Raw genomic sequence first — 7,597 nt, 5'->3', positions numbered from 1 at the left:
TATAGCCTACGCTATTCCTCACCTGAATGATTAGCGCTGACAATAGGTGAAAAATTAGAAAAGTGATCAACTCCACAATACATCCTTGATTGACGTGAAAATAAAATCTATTAGCATTACTCTGCTGACATTCAACTGTTTCTCAAATCAATTATACTGTTGTTTCATAATCTTTGATAACGTATCTACATGTCTATTACTTTCTTGGTTTCCTCACTAAATCCCATCCACCCAAGACCTTTGTATTCACTAATCAATGTTGACTCCCAGTCTGGCAATGCCTCGATTTTGAAAGTTCTCCTCCTTGTTTTTAAATCTGTAACCACACTTTGATTATGTTCCTATTAAATGCCTTACTGGGATTTTTTGCTATGTTGAATGTGCTGTGTATTGTGTATAATTATGTGTATAAATAAATGCAAGTTTTTGTTGTTCAATCTCTTTATCACTATCTTTCCTGTCAGTATGTTTTCTTGTAAAAAATTTGACTCCCATACCTCACCTATCTCTGACAATCTTCTCTTACAGGATTATCTTCTTTGACTGACCCAAATATCTTGCTTTCCAATTAAATAAAAGTGTCTTAATCACTATCAATGTTTCCAATAGAGATAAACTCACAGCTCCATCATCACAGAAAAATGGGAAAGATTTTTTTGCTACCTTCTTTCCTTTTTTAAAACAACCATTTGGTGTCACTGTTGCGTCCCAGATAAACTGAGACTATTTCATGTTAAATCTTCATTATTGCAGATGTTGGATCTGTGAGATCAGTGATTATGGCAAAGGTATCTACAATGGTGAATGTTTTGCCACAGCCATGATTGTAATACATAACAGAAATTGGGATAGGCACAAGTTAAAACTGTTTAGTGTTTGTTGCTACTCCAACATTGTCTAGTTCGATTGCTCAGGTGGGGCACCTGTGGCAATTATGATGAGCTACAGGCTGGACAATTCTGGTTTGCTGTTTGTGAGAATACTTCAAAATGAATGGTTGCTTATTGACATTACCGCTGCTGGATGCCTGGAGACCCTTTTGGCTTGGTGCCAGATTGAAAGTGTATGGGTAAATCCACACTACAGAGTTCACTAGAACAGTGGTCAGCAGTGAGCATCATTGCTTCACTGTTAACTGACCATCCAGCCCATGGTTTAGTTCCTATGATAGATATTGAGCTATATCATTATTTGAGAGCACTTACAGGAGTGAGATGAGGGGAAATTAACCTTCTGTTAAATTTACATTTTTTGTATGAACACACAATAAATGTGAGCTTTCTGATGTTACCTACATTCCAAGAACAAATCTTAAAATATCTAGAAATTGGACAAACAAAGCTGGGTGTAGATCTTTTAAAATATAGATAGATTGAGATGAAATGCACACCTTATAGATTTTTTGAGGGAATGATTCATCGGGCATTCTGAAAATGTGATGCTAAATAGGGTTTCCACCACATTTCCAAAAAGGTCGCGTTGGCACTGGGCCTGATATTCTGAGGTGGTCAGGGCTAATATCTGTTTTTCTTAATAGCTATTATTTGTATTTACTATTCTCAACATGCAAAGATCACAGCAGCAACTGAATAAAACTAGGCCAAAGGAAGGCAGCAACTGAATATAACAAGACTGGAGAAGAACAATCACTGAGCAGAACCAGGTGGGTGAGAGCCAGTGATTGAGCATCTTAGGCAAACAATGTGAGCTACATAGAATTACATGGCCTGTTTCTGTGCAACATAGTCAATTGCCAATCAGTCCATACTGATATTTTTACTCCACTTGAGCCTCTTTCCATCCTTCCTCATCTAGTTCTATCAGAATAACCCTCTATTCCCTTTCCCTCATACACATATCTAGCTTCCCCTTAAATGCATCTTTACTATTCACCAGGTGAAGTTCAAAGAGATTGTTGATACAATGAGAATTAACATTCAATGGGACTAGTAGATATACCTTCAGTAGTTTTCAGGTGTGCAGGCAGAGGCAATGTAAGTTCAAAAGGCAGCTGCAAGCCTCCAACTGGCTCCACAGTGAAAGGAACCTTATTTTGAATTCGTAAGGTGAAAATGCTTTGCCTGATATTTGGTTAAGTCTATGGGTTGCTGTTGCCTTAATGGATATTAGTTTGGGAATTTGTTTAAAGTTATGATAGTAATTTGTAGCCTGTGTAAATGAAATGTTTCATTTAGTTTAATGTAAAACCTCAAGAACTATTGGTCTGATTCCTGAGTTGAGTCGCATCTCAAACATAATGCTTAAAATTATTGTTTAAAGTTTCCCCCTGGGGTTTTTAAAAAAAATAACTTTGCTTTACCAACTGCATCGGTCATAACTCTACCTTATAATGATGATCTCCTATCTTGCACTTTCAATCTCAAAGTATGTGTATATTTTGTAATTTACCACTCAGCATCTTTATTATTCCAATGTCTGGAATGATATTTTCTGATAGCACTTGCCTTCAGAAAGCAAAAATGAAATAAGGTAACTAATTCAGTCAAAATGTAGGCAAATTATCTTGAGGAAGATCAGCATCTCAGGAACCGAATTCAGAAATCAAAGAATATTGCGCAGAATCATATAGAGATAACATAGAAACAGACCATTTAGCCTAATTGACTTATGCCAGTCATTATGCTCCAAATGAGCTTCCTCTCACACTACTTCCCTACAAGATTTATTAGTGACTATCTTATATCTGTGGCCTCTAGTTTTGGACCCTTCCCCACAACCCTTCCACAAGAGGAAACATCTTCTCTACTTCTACAGGATGCATCCCCTTCATAATGTAATGTTAAACATCTCTATCAGGTCACCCTTCAGCCTTCCACCACCCACCACCTCCCCCCCCCACCCCCAGAGAGTAGAGCCCCAATCTCTTCAGCCTTTCAAGAAAGGTATAACATCTCAGTTGTAGTATCTTGTAAATCTTCTTTGCAGAGTCTCCAGTGTCTCTATTTTCTTGTAAAATGGAAACGAGACCAGTGCACTGTACTCCAATTGTGGTCTATCTTAAAGGAAAATAGCAGTCAGTTCATCATGGAACCCAAACAACCAGAAAAATGTTATAAGATTAACTTTCTGTTGATGTTGCAAAAGCTTGCAATGTGACAGACAATTCTAGTTGTGAAGTGATCACTTGCTTTTCTTATTACTAGTTATTATATTATAACTTTTCTAACATTCCTATAACTAATTAATGTGTGACGTATTAACTGTGTAGATTATATTTGTTTCAACTAAACAAAAAAGCTTCTATGTAACCAGATATCTAGATCAATAGATCGGATACATGTGTTGAATCCCAAATACAGTTTGTACTTGTGATAGGGTAAATGAGTCATGACAATAACAGTTAGAAATCTCTAATCATACTGTAATAAGACATTAAATACTAGACTTGAGTGGTCCACTGAAGATACATGACATTGATAACTGCAAAATAAATATGACACACTGTTGCAAAGTGGATTAAACAATTACCTGAAAGTTTAAAGTTAGTGTATTTTCATGTCACCAATTACAACTAATGAGCACATTCACATATGCTATTGCTTTAATTACTAAATACTGAAATATCCACAAGGACATTAGCTGCTTATTCGTTGGCTAAACAATTGGTGTGAATGTGTTGAAATTCATGTACATTAGAAATGGCTAAGGAATTTGAAAGTAGTTAGTTATATGCAGAATAATCAATTTTTTTTGATAATACTGCAACACTTGCTTACTTCAGTGGTTTGGAACATATAAAATTGTGAGAATGGAACGAGATGGTAACTGTAGTGGTCATGGCACACCTTTTCAGGGACTGGTCTGGAAACCAAATTCTAATCACATTTTTGCAAAATTCTGTTTGCGCTCAACTGCTACCTTAATACACATTAACTGTATACAAGGAGTCCCTCTGGGACAGGAAAAGAAGGATGAAAGACCTATTTCTCTCTATCACAGCTCTCAGCAATGTCTCAAAACCCTGCACATATCTAATGGGACAGATAGTCTGGTCAGTAAAAATGTTTGTGTAAGTGTGGAATGGGCAAGAAGTCAGATAAGATGTCAATTTTGATGGATTGCTGTTTTACTGTTACCGGATGCTGGTTCTTGGCTGGAATTTTAGGTCAGAAATGAGTACAAGAGCTTTGTTGCAAATGTAATAACACTTAAATTACATTTGGGGCTTAATTTGTCTGCTGCCAGCACATAGCAGAAAATTACCCCCAAAATGTTGTTCCTTTCTATTGATTTCAATCAGGTGCTCCATATAATGGATGCCCAATCTGTAACATCAGCTTTACACTCCAGAAGTAAGTTGAAAATTACTTTCTGTATTTCATAGTTTAATTGGGGCAAGGTGAATGGCAAGATGCCAAGGAGATCCCATGATACCAGAAAATAAGTCATTAAAAAGGCACATGTTATTGCCTTAACGGCTCCAAGTAAACCAGTTGATATATCAATTTTCAACAGGCCATTCAATACAGGGAAATCCAGGGCAAGTTATTCTCTTGCCTACGTGCATGGGTCATGGAATAGAATTTTTTTTTTAAAACATTTCCATTTTGGGGGAATCTAATTGCTCACCAATGTCAGGAATGTCAATTCGAGGACATTCATTTTGGACAGAAAGAAACCTGGTGTAGCATGGACAAATGCAGAAGAAAGTTACCTTTGTTCCTTCTGGCATCCTATCTCTTAATTTTCTTTTCACTACGGAAAAATTGCTTAGGATGCCGTAACTGCTAAGAATAATCCTGAGCGAACAGGCCAAGCATCTGCTCCACTCATCCAAAGTCCTACAAAAGATGTTAGGCCCCCCATTAACATACGTAAGAGACCTAAAGCTTAGGGAAGCCTAAATACTAGACCCAATAAGTTTTGAGTGGTTTGAACACATGCACAGATCTGATGGTGAAAGTAAAACTGTGGCATCATTGTGGATTGGTAATGACTGTTGTTTGGGTGCTATGGTTCTATCTGGTGACCAAAATGGTGTCTGCAGTACATGCACATACTTTTGATGGCATTGCATGCACAGTGAATGGCCACTGGAAGTATGCTGAGAAGCCAGATGATGTTGATTTGCAGCTGGTGATACTATTTGAGCTCAATGCTTCTCAAACACCCTCTCTTAACCTCACATGGCTAAAGGCATGTTTAACAGCAGGAAGGAATCCCCAGTGATATTTAAAAGGGGTCAATAAACAATTTGCTTGTTGGTTGATTTTTTTTCTGGCTGTTGTTTAGATTCTACAAGAGTTTGTTTCTTCCTATAGTAGTTTAAAGTTTTCAAAGACTACAGGGAGTGGTGTGGCAGCTGCTGAAGGAGCTTTTGCTGATTTCAAGGCTTCTGCAGTGCTCAAACCAGTTGCTCCCAAACATGGATGCACTTTAGTTTTTCCCCTTGGCACATTGCATGACTTGGAGATTAAACAGAGGTCAAACACAGCAGGACAAGCTACTGGAAGAGGAAGGAGGAGGGGAGAAGGGCTCTCAGCTGGAGGGCATATCTGTCCAGGGGGTTCAGGGAGCGATTCTCCTGTCTGAACCTCACGTGAAATGTCTGTGTTTCAATACGGACACGCTCAGTAAAACCTCCAACCTTATGCAGCCACAATGACAACCTCAATAGGGCAAGGACTGCAGTGGCAGTGGCTGTGAACTTGTGTGCTTCTGCCTCCTTCCAGGCTGGAGCTAAAGATATTTGTAACAAATCTCAGTATGTCATCTAATATTGTGTGGGGGAAGGTCACCTAGTCTCTCTCTCTTTTTCAAAGAGAGCTAACTAATTTTCATTCTCTCCCATCAGAGACAAGCAACATGTAGCTTCGCTAGGATTGAGGGCTTTCCTGTGGTGCAAGATACACATTAAATTGCAGGTGCTGTACATCAATTCTGCCTGATAACAGAAGAAAAAGGGCTTCCATTCCTTCCACATTCAGCAGGTGTGTGACTATAGGCAGAGAATCATGCAGGTCAAGGCTGGGTCTCCTGGCAGAAGTCATTCTGCGCAGTTCAATATACCATCTGCATTACAGCCACAATAGCAAACCAAAAGATTGTTATTGGGTGACAAGTGCTTTCTGCTGACCACATGGCTAATGACTCAGTTGTGCAACCTGTGCACACATGCAGAACATGGGTACAATGGAAGTCAAGCTGCCCCACAAAATGTGATGGATCAGATCATAGGTGTGCTGAAGCAATGCCTGCACTGCCTTGACCATTCTGGAATACTCAGCAGAGCGGGTGACAAGATTCATGATGCTCCATTGCATGTTGAACAACCTTGCCACCATGAGAGGACAGTCCTGCCACCACTTAACAGGTGAGCAGTTCAGGAGCAGAAGCATGAGGAGGTGGAGGCGGAAGGGAGAAGACAATCTAGACAGCCCCATTCTGCCTGGGCCACCTGTGGAAGACTCAGACTGTAATGCCAATAATCGCAACCCCCATTCATCAGCTGTCCCACACCTCATCTTCTCTCACTCACTGACCATTATGATGTTTGCTTGGCTATGATACAAAAAAAGCCATCAACAACATTCCAAACCAAAATTTTACACATCAAATCATGCCATATTGCATACAAATGTCAACTAATCATGCGTGTTCTCTTAGTTCCTGTATTCAATATGTGTTTGCCTGTTCCTATGCTTCTACGCAGTGCTTCCCCAGTGGCTGCTGCATGACTTTCAGTGGGAAGGGACTGCAGTTAGCCTTGAAGTGCAACCTCGAACAACTCTGGACATAGAACATACATACCTTTTCTGAACTGCTTCAAACATATTTACATCCTTCCTTAAATAAGAAGACCAATACTGTACACAGTCCTTCAGATGTGATCTCACCAATGCCCTGTATAACTGAAGCATAACCTCTACTTTTGTTTTCAATTCCCCTCACAATAAACAACAACATTCTATGTGCTTTCCTAATTACTTGCTGTACCTGCATACTAACCTTTTGTGATTCATGCACTAGGACACCCAGATCCCTCTGAATCTCAGAGCTCTGCAACCTCTCACCATTTAGATAATATGCTTCTTTTTTATCCTTCCTGCAAAAATGGACAATTTCATATTTTCCCACATTATACTCCATCTGCCAGATCTTTGCCCACTCACTTAACCTATCTAGATCCCTTTGTAACCTCCTTATGTCCTCTTCACAACTTACTTTACTATCTTTCATTGTATCATCAGCAAATTTAGCAACCATACCTTTGGTTCCTTCAAGTCGTCTATACAATTTGTATAAAGTGGAGGCCTGAGCACTGATCCCTGTGGCAGACCACTCATCACCTCCTGCCAACAGAGAAAGACCCATTTATGCCGACTGTTTCCTGTTGGCTGCATTTTCCTTGACTCTTGGGCACAGAGAACCATTTGCAATCTGCCTGCAACAGTTCCATTAGAGGTGGATAGCACTCAAACTTGATGATCACACCTCATTTACCTGATAATAGCCTGGACCCATGAGTGTATCTTGCTGCTGGTGTGCCCTTCACGGTGCCTCTACACTCAGCAGAGGACCAAGCATGTTGTTTTGAGATCACATGGTACAGCTCTTCTTAAAGGTAGGTTGTTCC

The sequence above is a fragment of the Carcharodon carcharias genome, chromosome 6, assembly GCF_017639515.1.
Source record: "Carcharodon carcharias isolate sCarCar2 chromosome 6, sCarCar2.pri, whole genome shotgun sequence".
Taxonomy (NCBI): Eukaryota; Metazoa; Chordata; class Chondrichthyes; order Lamniformes; family Lamnidae; genus Carcharodon; species Carcharodon carcharias.
This window is presented reverse-complemented; position numbering follows the sequence as displayed.